Raw genomic sequence first — 12,335 nt, forward strand, 5'->3', positions numbered from 1 at the left:
CTAGAGGAAGTTAGAAATCTAACTTATTACCAAAGATCAAAAACATGTCTGGGAAGAGGCATAGGTTAATGCTTTTCAACAAGCCGACACATAACTATTTAAAACAGTGAGTAACCAAGTATTTTTAAAAATAAAAATCAGCTATAATAGATTCAAAATTCAAATCTCAACTCTACCACGTCATTTTATCTCTCCGATCTCAGTTTCTTTATCGATAACTTGGAAATGATATTTTTCTGCTCCATGTTGGTTAGAAATTAACTGAGACAATGGACATCAAGCATCCAGCACCTCTCAGGCACATATTAGCTGCTCAACAAGTGCGAGCCACTGTTGTTATTTAGAAGAGCTTGTGTAACATTTCTTAGCAATTCAATCCAGGAATGAGCATTTCTTACTGTATAAAAGTTGTTTCTCCTATCTGTCTGAAATTTATTTTGCTGGAATCTAAGCCCATTTTCTCATTTTTGAAAAGTGGGCAATAATATCTGTTTAATACTTTCTGCATAATGAGGCCAGACTAAGGGCGTGTATTTATGCAACCGTTAATATAAGCACTCCTAAGCAGAGGTTTTTTGGCATCTCCATGACCTAACTGTAATCTGTAATCCGAATGATTACTGGATAGACAAACCGATTTAGTAACAAGAGTATATGAAAATGACACATATACACACATATATACATACTCATAAATATACATGGATACGTAAACATATATACATTTTTTCTGTTCTTCAATACATGTATAAGTCAAGGTCCAGTTTTGGACTTCTTCTTATGGTCTTTTTTTTTTTTTTTTTTTTTCTTGGTGTGGAGTGTGTGGGGAATGTGAAGGAAAATAAATGCTTTCTTGTTTGGGTCCCTTAAAGCATCTGACCTTGAAAAAAACTATGACGAACTCTGAGAGTTTAGAGTAATCTTGGTTTAACAACCAACAGTTTAGCAGGTTGTTTCTGTTTTAGTTTTAAAGAATTCACAAATCCATAGGTCTAGTCCTTGAGTCTTTCCCAGCTTTGAAAGCCCCATGCGAGATGTGGTCCAAACGCCACATCTACACAGGGTGTGCTTTTTCTGACACCATCCTCGTTCTTCGTTGTGGCTGATTCTCCAAGCATATCGAGTGCCCGAATTCAACTGAAGACAAACTGATTTAACTCCACACAGAAGCTTTCTCTTTCTGGCCCACTCCCAGGAAAACAGGCCTTCACCTGGTCGCATGGAAGCTTAGAAGCAATTTCCTCTTCCAATCCCTCGCCTGAATATCTAGCAGAAATTTGTGGAATAAAACCAGGCTAAACTATTGTTCTCAAACATGTTTATTTTTAAGTTTTACATGGTGTGTTACAGAAATTAATGGAAAATTTCTAAAAATTTTGCTGTTCTGTTGAATGCATTGTACATAAAGTTAAAAATAATGTGTCCATATATGTTAACAAACTGTCATCTGAGGTAAAGTTAAAGTAGGTCTAGAAATGTACTGCAACAGTCATTTTCTCTTTCTCATCTTTATTAAAAAAATATGTGTCAGAACACAGAAATTGAAATGAACCAAACCCACAGAGTAAACATTTTTTTTTAAAAAGAAGGTGCCCGGTACATTACAGGATGGGGTTTCAGCAGACACTGGGATGAGTACGAATTATCAACAAAGTGTTGAGGCATGTAAAGATTGAAGAGCTATGGGGAATGGGGACAGAATGACAGGTGGCATTTCCCTGGTTTCAAAATTTAAAGTGACAAATTTAGTGCCAGTGAAGGATGAGAAATTAACAGCTGTACACATGGATTTTTTTTTTTTTAATTTTTTTTATCGCTCTAACTGGAACTGTGCAGACTCCCCATGGCCTTTTGGTATTGGCACCCCAGCTTTTATTTGGAAATTTCGCTGTACTCCTGGGATAGCTACTATGGTTCTGAGCTCACTAAACAGTGCTTGTTAAGAATCAGAATTCTGCCAGGGATAAAATGGATGGCAGTTTAAAATGTTGACTTTACTCCCTCACTTGAATGTATCACATGGGCATCTTCTTTAACTTCAGAGCCTGTTACATTTTCAATCACATTCTATGAATGATAAGTCCACTGAGCTGTCACTTTCTGCTATGAAATTAACTCTAGACAGTGTACCTGAAACAGCATCACCCAGAGTTCACCAGAAATGCGTCAGAAGCAACCCAAAGCATCAGTATAACATGTGATACTGCAGGACAAACTCAAGACAGCCAGATTGAGGGAGAAGATAGCACCACTTGTGTTTGAATCAGAATCATGGACAACATAGCAATTTAAGCCATTTCCCCAGGGGAACTGCCTATCTTATCAAATCCCCCCCCAAAACAACCAAACTGATTTTAGGACAACTCTTAGGGTTGCCACACCTTTCTCATTTCCCCTCTCATGTGAAAAGATTAACTAATCATACAATGTATGCACTTTCCTGAAGAAATCATGTGGACCAACAGGTGACAGCTACAGAGGGAGGTAAGTGGCCCTTCTCTCTTTTTAGATCTTCCGCATTAGGATGACATTTACATATATTCTGTAATGGACATTCGGTCAGGTTACCTAATGGAAAATATTTTATTCCAGAGACCTGACTGTGTAAAATTTGGGCTTTGAACAGTAACAATCACTTTGACTTATCAATTTTCTCTTTGTGAGCAGGTATACCTTCTTCCAAATCATTTTAGTTCCTATTGATATGAAGAAGCAAAGTACCCAGGCCTATTTAGGTTAATCACATGTCGACTCTAATTTTCAAATTTTCAAACCAGGTAATGGTAATTACCCTCAAATTTAATTAATCACATTATTCTTTAAAGTTTCCTCTTTAGTGTTAAACCACTAAATTCAACAAACTATAACTGCATAGGAACATCAGGAAAACACGTTTGACCTGTAGAACAATTCTCTGTAGGGCAAAAATATATAGATTCTTTATGAAAATCATGTGCTAAACGTACGAACCGAACACTGCACTTTTTGTCTCATAAATGTAAAAAAAGGAAGCTTAAACTCTTCTGTTTCACATACAAACAGTCCAGTGATTTCTATGGGAGTAGGTGAAGGTGGAGAGGTGGGAGAGAGGTTTAGAATCTGAAGGACAGTCCTTCAGAACGTGAATTGTCTTTTTCTGGTTTTACGCAGAGGGCGGGTACTCTTGTGGAAAGGCTAAATTAGATGATGGAGTCACGTGCTCCCTTTCTGTTCACTAGCTGCTGATTGGCCCACTGCTCCTGCCAGCTGTCTCTGAACTCCAGCTTCCTACCATATGTTCCAGCATAACATCTGGAAAGCAAGCCCCATCCATCAAGTTTGTCACATCTTGCACTCAATCTGCTACCTTCTCTACAGTGTAATGGCATTAGAAAGCATTTTCATTAACATTTATATTTACAAAAAAAAAAAAAACTGGCAATTTTTTTCATTAGAACTCCTTAAAGCCATTTCCCTTAAATATTTAAAGAGTTTAATGGTAAGGTTTATTTCAAGTTATAAAATAAAAATTCCTTTTGAATTTTTTGATGTACAAAAAGAGAGATGAACCATTGTGATCACAGAATCAGTTTGTTATTCTGAATATTTATGTCACCATTGTTCCAATAGGAAGTCGGTTTTTAAGATCCAAAACCACATTACCAGGACTGTAACAGAATTATTTGGCAAATGACTTTTCTTTGAAAATGGCACGTGGAGAAGACACTTGTCTGCATAGCATCACAGCAGCAAGATATCGGAAAAATAAAAATATCATTTTATTGTAATTAGAATTTAGAGCTTCTTAGGAAATCAGATGCAGTTTTCATCTTTCTCATCAATGGGATTTGATGTCCTTTACTACTCACAGAATGAAGGTTCAAAACGAAAGCTGTCTTTCTTCACCAGGATGCAGAAATAGCTAACGGGTTGTTTTGGCAACATTCTTGATTGTAAAGAATAATCAACCACTTATTTGTCTTGTGATTTCAAGTTTACTCATTTCATATGAGACTTTTTTCCAGTTAGATTTCTTCATTAATATCTAAAAAAAGTCAAAAGCAATACAAAAATTTGTACACCCATTAATTTCAAACATGACAAAGGAAGGAAAGGGGAAAAATGGCAGACCAAAACCTGTGGCATGATGAAAAAACATCATCATGTGTCAAAAGACATATGGATGACGAGACTCTGGTCACAGAGGACCTCTCGCTTTGCCTAAAAGAAGTCAGTGCCAATCTTTGCAACTCTCTGAGGCCTGTCCCTCCATTGGTCAACAGGTAGAGAAATGAAAAGAGAATTAAGATTTTGCATACTGGGTCATCTTACACACTAAGAGAGCTCAGAATATTTGTTGGATAAGCATTTGCTTGATTCGTGGTTTAACGCTGGGTATGATTTTGTTATACTTTTATGTTTTTTTGTTTTGTTTTGTTTTTGTGCTGCCATAGATATCTGCCGTTGGTTGCCAAAAACTCTGAGTTCCCTCTTCCAAACGAGTTCCATTGGGCAATAATGAGTTTCTTCGTGGGATGAGGTGAGGTGAAAGAATACAAGAGAGCCTATTGTAATGCTGATTTCCATGCCAGTCTTGAAGCACCCACCAAGAGCCCGCATTGATGCTGTTTCTTAGGTCTGTTGATCTGCGTATAGAGAGGCTCCAGCTCCTATGGATAGAGGGACAAAATGAGACCTGCTCTTTTCCAAATAGGAATTTCCGAGACAGCTTGGGAAGGAGAGTTTGGGATTAGAACAGAAAGGTGACAGGATATGATGGATGACCTTAGGTAATTTTTGGATTATTGGATCATGATGCATAACATTTTGGCAACTTTTTTTTTTTATCATCAAGGAGAACTACTCACCCAGGCATTTGTCCTTGGTTTTCAAGGGAGACTGATTGTCCCTGTTAGAGAAATAGCATGGCATAGTAGAGAGAGCTAGAGAAGCTGTGTGATATGGGCAAGATACTTATCTTTTCTGAGACTCAGTTTCCCCAACCATGAAATGGGAACAATACTGTTCATCTTACAGGGTTCTTGAGGGAATTAGAGATGATACATATAAATCATCTAGCACAGTATTTGGCAATAACAGGTCTTCGGAAAATGGTAACAATTATCATGAGTCAAGTGGAGATCGTTCCAACAGTTTTATGAATGTCCACTTGATATCGCTAAAATTTTACTTCAATCTGCTCTTCGGTTTCTCCACATAGTGATGACAGAGCATACTTTAGAGCAAGAGAAACAGGAATTGTGCCATTAGCTTAGTTAAAAGCTCCTGGGACTTGCTTCCATTCAATCTGCTGTTTCAGGTTTGGCCAGTCTTTTGCCTGCACCTATGAGGCTGCACTAAGACATATACAAGGATTTTCACCAATACATGATATAGCAAACCTTCAATCCAAATGTAGATGGGAAAGGTGTTTGGCCTCATTGAAACCATTTCAGGACTCCAGTTTACATTGAAATGGCCCGGGATGCATTGGCCAAGCAGATCAGATCAATACTCTGATCTTAAGCATACATAGGCTCTTCCATTAAAGTTGACCTTTAAGCTGTTACTCTTGAATGGTTGTGCCAGAATTATACCTTAATTCTGCCATATATTATATATTAATCTGCCTCCTGCCATGTGACTATTAGTTGCTTCTTTTTTTGGACCACTAGACTGAACTGGTGAGCCCCTATGTGTCTAGCACAACGCTAGGTATTTTCAAGTACATTGTCTTTTTAACTCATCACAACAGTCTTGTAAGTTAGACGCTTTATCTCTTTTGCAAATGAGAAATCAAGCACAGAGAGGTTAAGTAATTTGCTCATAGTCACACATCTTGTAAGTTTGGGACATGAGACCTAAAAATAGGGTCCAGTGCTTTTTCTAGCCTATACAACAGCGGCCAAAAAAAAAAAAAAAAAGAAAAAAAAGAAAAAGAAAAAGAAAAAGAAAAAGAAAATAGGTCAACTCTTTAATCTGTAGTGTTCTAGAGTGCTTTAAAGTTCATAAAGCTCCCTCGTGTGTTATTTTATCTGCTTAACAGTCCTGGGAGTGGCTTGTATTGTTTCCATCCTCATTCTGAGATAAAAACTGAAGATCAGAGAGTTTTTTCATGGGATCTCAAGGTCACTGTGCCATCTCTCACATATTCAATATATCATACTGCTTGTCTCTATTGTAAAGTCAGAACAGACTAGAAGATAACTTTGTCCAGATCCATCATTTTACAGATGAGGAATCTGAAGCCCAGAGAAGAGCTTTTGTTTCTCCAGAGTGACAAGGTTACTAGCAACCGTGCCATGAATAGGATCCAGGACTCCCGGCATCAGATTCAGGATGTTTTCTTCTAGAGCTCATTACATTTGTATTCTCCCAGGGAGAAGGAGCTTCCTACCCTTCAGGCACTGTATTCTGTAACACAACCAAATGCCAATTGGTCCCTCCATGCTTTCCACCTATGGGACTCCATACTACCCTTAAAACCTAAAGCGTAAGTGTAATTCTTCTTCCAAATGTCCAATAACAGAAAGCATGGAAGACTAGTCTTCCACACACTGCTTCTGGTTACTGCTTGCCAGTTCCTTCTGCCATTTCACATATGTAAAACTTACACTGTCAAGATTCAATAAAGGTTTGCTGAATTAATAAATGCCTATGATACAGTTTCTACAGTCTTTACTATTCTGATCCCTTTGTCCTAAAATCTCTCCAAATCAGCTTTATTCTCTCAAATTCTAATCTAGCAAAATCTTTAGCAAGATGATGTATTAAGCACCTAAACTATTCTCAGCTGATGTCTTGAAATGTTTCGAATAGGTGTTGTACAGGCTCATTAAGCCTGTAACTTTCCTATGTTTGTATTCTGGGGTGGATTGGGTGGAGCTAAGGTGGAGTTATAAAGTTCAAGCACTGGGAAAAACCATTTTCTTCGTCTATGCTGGGCTACAAGATGCATCTTAATCTTTCCCGGGTAGACTTCCTCAGCCCACTCTTCTTTTTGGATGCCCTAAGAAGTCAGGCTGCCTTGATCTCACCCTACAATTTGCTCTATTCTAATTTTGGAACCTAATTTATTCAACTGAGAATGACACCTAAAAACAGAAGAAGACAGCAGGCTCAGACAGGGTAATTAATGCCACACTGCATTAACTTTCTGCAGCTGAGATAAATATTCACACATCTTCTGCTTGCCGGAATTTAGCCTCAAATACCCATCACAACAGTAGTAACGAGTGCAGTCAACTCTCAATTATCCCCACTAATGAAGGGGAGCAGTGATGTGGAAAACCCCAAGCAGCAGATAATCCCAAAGTCTGACACTGTGATGCATTATCCATTTTGGCAATAGCTCTACCTTTCTTGTTACCAAATCGTAGAGCTCGAGGGGAGCTAAGAAGTCATTGGATCCAGAAATTTCCGACCTGACTTCTGGCAAGGTCACAATGGGGTCTTCAGGATGTTTTTGATATTCCAAAATGTTTAAATAGAATCACACATTAACACAGCCCGCTGGTGATGTTTTTGTTTTCTCTGGGAAGATCTGACCACATCTCTGCTCTTCTTCAAATCACTCAAAGCCTCCCCATTACCCACAAAGTAAGATCAAAGCTCCTAGCTGGGTGCACAAGACCTATTAGTCTTGTCCATTAGAGGTAATAAATGCCCCGTCCAGACTGTGACTCAAAACTCAACTTTCAGGTCACATATATCAAGCTTTAAAAAAAGATTTAATGCCTCTGCCAGAATAATCTTTCTGAAATGGATTTGGTCATGCCAGTCTCTTGCTTGAAATGACCCTCCTGACTCCCGAGGACAATGCAAATCCCTCAGGATGGCACACAAGGCCCTTCCAACATGGCTGCACCTGCCCACCCAGCCCTGTCTACTTCCTCTCTCTCCTATGTCCTGCCTTCCTGACTCTGCTTCTGGTCAGTCTGACATAACACGACTTTCCTATCTCTGGAGCTCTGCTCAGGCAGTGCCTTCAGGGCCTCTCTTTGTTTTGCATCTGGGAGTTCATACTTTCAGAACCCGCTCAAGTACAAAGGCTTCTGAGACTCTATAGTGCTCTGTGTAGATCTCCGTCTACACTGCCATCATGTCATTCCCTAAGTACTTTCTACACAGTAAGTTCCACTGCACCTTTCATGTCAGTATCTCAAATTCTGAGCGAGAGCTTGGAACATGGGAGGCACAGCTGCTAACAACATGGAGAATGAGGATGTGGGTGAATGAATGAATGGTTCTTCGCTTAATGGAAGCTGGCAAATACTCACGAACTTTAAGCTCACCTGTGACTGACATAGTACTATCTTCTAGAGAACAGAGTAGATGGAAAACCAGACAATGCAAATGAAAACAAAATCAGCCCCCTAAACTTTGACTTAAATTTGAATACCCTATTTTCTGGGTGGCTTAGTGAAAGAACGAAAGCACACAGATTTAAAATCAGGTAAATCTAGGTTAGTATTCTCACTGCTAATCTCCTGCAGTCAAAATTTACCAGGAACATACTTGCAGTTGAACAAGTTAGGTTTATTACTCATTGAAGCAAGGGGAGCCATGAGCAGCTCTCTATGAGGGTGTAAGAAAGGGCTTATTCCAGGTTTGGGTTTACATTAGATAATCTGGAGGATAGTAAAAAAGAAAAAAAAATGAGGTTTTTCTCTGGGTTGGATGCTCTTAGGAAGTGGGAGTATGATCATTAAAAAAAATCTTATCTCAAGGGCAGAAAAAACAGAGCAAGGTTGAAGCCAGGAGAGAAGAATGTTTGGTCACGTATATAATGTGGACAACATTCAAGTTTTGCCTGTGCTCAGCCATGGCTACAGAATGGTCTTGAGTTGTCTTGACCCATCATGGTCACAGAGCAGCCCTGTCTGAAGCTGATGTTCTGTGAACCTGTTTATGTTCCACAGAACCCCAAGGCCTAGCTGTGAGGGCTGGGCTGGTTCCTGGCTGTCAGGCCACTGCTCTTTCTCACTGTCACCCACTTAGTAACCCTAGGACTTTGTGAAGGTTACTTAACCCCTCTGAATGCCAGTTTCCTCATCTGGAAAACGAGGCTAGAATTCTTCTCTGTGAGCAGTGTAGTGAGCATTCAAGGAGAAAATATATGTTGATTGTCTAGCACAGAGGAGGTACTCCCAAAAAGGTTAGGTCCCTTATGTCTGGGCATGTGGCTTTATCCTTCCTTTACAGAAGACGGTTTTAGGCCTCATAATCACCTGTAGGTGGTTTTCCAAATTGCTTCTCCTTCACAGCACATAGGCAATGGAGCTCTGCTATGAAACCTAATAACAGTGCTGGATCAGCCCCAGGGAAACTGCAGAAAGAATGCGGGGTTCACCTAAAGAATCTGGTTGCAGGGAACTCTGGATAACAAAGGCTGCCACATTTGTAGACAACTTTAAGTATGAATTACATGTTCGCGTACGATAGTCAAGCAGAATCACAGACTTAGAGAAGAACTTATATTTATTTACAGAAATGTTAGCAGTCTATAAAGAACTTCTCTGTATCACATACATGATCTCATTTGGGTGTCACACTGTGGCTGTGCTCTGGACTTTCTTATCTCCATTTACAGGGAAGAAGCCTGGCTCCCCAGAGTTTGATGACTTGCCCAGGTTCACACAGCCAGCACAGGGCAGGGCTGACATATAACTAGGTTTGTTCTTGTTATTATTATTATTATTATTATTAGTTTTTCATTGCGGCAAAATACATATGGCATAGCATTTGCCATTTTAATCATCAAATATGCTACTCGGTGGCATAACTTACACTCACAATGTTGTGCAATCATCATTACTATTTTCAATGATCTTTTATCACTCCAGACTCTGTATCTATAGATCAGATTTGTGTTTTTTTCTAGAGTTTCATGTAGATACACCCAGGTCTTTTGAAGCCCACTGTCCTTTCCACTACCATGTGTTTGCTTTTGCAGAATGTCAAAGCAGGAAAGGTCCTTAGTCTCACGGTTCCTTTCCTGTAGGAAGAAACTGAAGCCCCGGATGTGAGGGTTGTTTCTCCAGCGTCCACGGGAAATGGTGGAGAACCAGGAGGCAGCCCAAGTCCGGATGCCATTTCCGTGTTGGTTTCCTCACTCCCCCACCCATCATCAACTCTTGGGCTTGAAATACAGAAGCAAATACTTTCCTATCCTATGTTATAATGAGCTTCTTCTGAAAATCACCTAAATTGTGCTTATTATTACTTTGCATCCATTTAATTTTTTATAGTGTTTATTTTTGGAAAGCTTGGCCATATCTAACAAAGGTGAGTCCAAAAAAATTAATAGTGGAGAAAAGATATGTCATGCTGAGAAGGGTGGTCTTGGATGTGAGTTGAATGTGCATCATGCAGTCGGCTTGCTGAGTGAACCCAGCTGTGCCCCGCCCTGGGGGCCCAAAGGTGAGGTCCACACTGAGCCCAGCCAGGGATCAGAGTGGGCCTGGGGGTGAGGCAAAGCTCAGCATCGTTCTGTTGAGGCAACAGCTTCAGCCTTGTGATCTTCTAGTCCCAACACTGGGGCTGGCTCAGTGGGGTTTTACATTTCCTAGCCTGGCAAATGAAAAAGGGTGGTGGTTGACGGGGAGTGTAAATAAGGCTGAAATAACTTAATAAAGTTCAATCCGAAGACATAAATAGCATCATCAAAAATGCATGGATTCAGAGCCAGAAAGAGGCTGGCAATCCTCCTGACTGCCTCTATGAACGTAAGCAAGCATTTCACCTGGGCCTCCATTTGTTCATCTATAAAATCATCTTTGTAACATCTACATCATGGTGATAAGTAACTGTGAGCTCAGATGACATAAAGGATTTTAACAAGTGGTGGGAGTCTCCCTTTCCTTTTTATTCAAGGCAAAAGACAAAGCTTTCTAACTACTTTCAGGGTAGAAAAGTGTTCTAAACACAGAATGCATTTAATTATAATACCTTACGGACTGATGCTGCTGCCACACACACTCACTTCCTGCGATCCTGGGGTGCTGAAGCTCACTTGGGGAACCCAGAGACACACAGTCTGAGTTCCAAGGGGGTTTGTCTGCACATGTTTTGATCAATTTTACATTTTCCTATCAATAACAACAATGATAGACACAAAGTATCTGCTTTGCACAATTTCATCATCTGTCCTGAACCTGTCACATAGCAAATGAGGCTACTGAGGTTGTTGACACCAATTCTCTGCCATAAGCAGAATGGCCTGAGTAAGCTTCTGGTCATCAGGAGAGGGCCTGGATCACAAGCCAGTGGCCTCCAGGAATCCTGATGAAGTCAGCATGTTTAAGGGACTCGGGTCCTGTCCTTTGTTAGCTGGGAATAAGGATAGCCTGGAGAAGGGGTGCACTTGGAAGATCTTGTTTGAGGAATGGGTCTTCCATGCTCTAGCTGGGCCACATTCAGCAAGTTAGAAGGTTCTAAAATGTTAGAGCTGGAAGGGCCCGTGGACATTACTTTATAGAAGAGGAGACTAGAAGTCAGAAAGGAAGCCATCTGCCTCAGGTCACACAGCAATTAAGTCTAAGAGAAGATGCTAAATCCCAGGTGTTCTGGTCCTGTCTTTGTGCTCTTGAGCTACTTACTCTGGCTCCAGATTTAAATCCTAGCCCCATTACTCTTGAATCTTCTGATTTTAGCAAGTCATTAGCCTCTCTACCTTACCTGTCATATTTGTGGAATGGAAAAAATTAAAATACTGAAGTGTTCCCCCTAGGATTGAATTAGGTGATGTTTATGAAAGCGCTATAAACATGCTACTGATCTTTAAATGTATTTTATTAGTGGTAGTAAATGAAAGACATTGTGATTACTTTCTATAGAGTAATTCTAGAAACACTGGTCATGATGTAAACAAGAGGTCAGCAAACTACAGTCCACTGGCCAGTTTGGGTGGCTGCCTGTTTTTTTGTATGTAAAGTATTACTGGAACTCAGCCATGCTCTTTGCTGCTTTTCTACAGCCATAGTGGAGCAGGTTAGTTGTGACAGAGAGGGTACGGCCAACAAAACATAAATATTTACAGGGAGTTTGCCTCTGGTCTAAATAATCAGTGTGTTCTAGTAGTGCCCACTATTCCACTGACTTAAAACCACGTTGAAATCTTGACCTGTAGTCTGGTTTTCTGTTTTGACCTCCGGCGTCTCATATCTAGCAGCCCGTCTCTACTTGGATGTCTCATAGCCACCTCAAATTCATCTGATCTCAAAGTAAACTTGCCTTCCTTCCTCTCAAGCATGTTGCTCTGTTGCTTAGAGTGACTGGTGCCACCCAGACCCCTAAACTAGGAACCAGAGGTCATCCTAGATTATTCCCCTGTCCTTACCTCCCATTTCTCTTCA

The 12,335-nt window shown here is 40.1% G+C and overlaps 1 protein-coding gene across 3 annotated transcripts in view; it reads right to left on the reverse strand.

The window, feature by feature from the left end:
- Positions 1 to 787: 787 nt before the first annotated feature.
- The window catches only part of DAB1 (DAB adaptor protein 1), a 1,029,186-nt gene continuing 1,017,638 nt past the window's right edge, over positions 788 to 12,335 (reverse strand). For 2 of the 3 annotated variants that reach the window (XM_036228292.1, XM_036228321.1), the window contains one exon: positions 788 to 4,649. The gene's annotated coding sequence lies outside the window, so the exon portion shown is untranslated. The remainder of the gene's footprint in view (positions 4,650 to 12,335) is intronic. The other variant, XM_036228285.1, reaches the window with a different exon arrangement.

This window comes from Rousettus aegyptiacus, unplaced genomic scaffold (genome assembly GCF_014176215.1).
Source record: "Rousettus aegyptiacus isolate mRouAeg1 unplaced genomic scaffold, mRouAeg1.p scaffold_m13_p_1, whole genome shotgun sequence".
Lineage (NCBI taxonomy): Eukaryota > Metazoa > Chordata > Mammalia > Chiroptera > Pteropodidae > Rousettus > Rousettus aegyptiacus.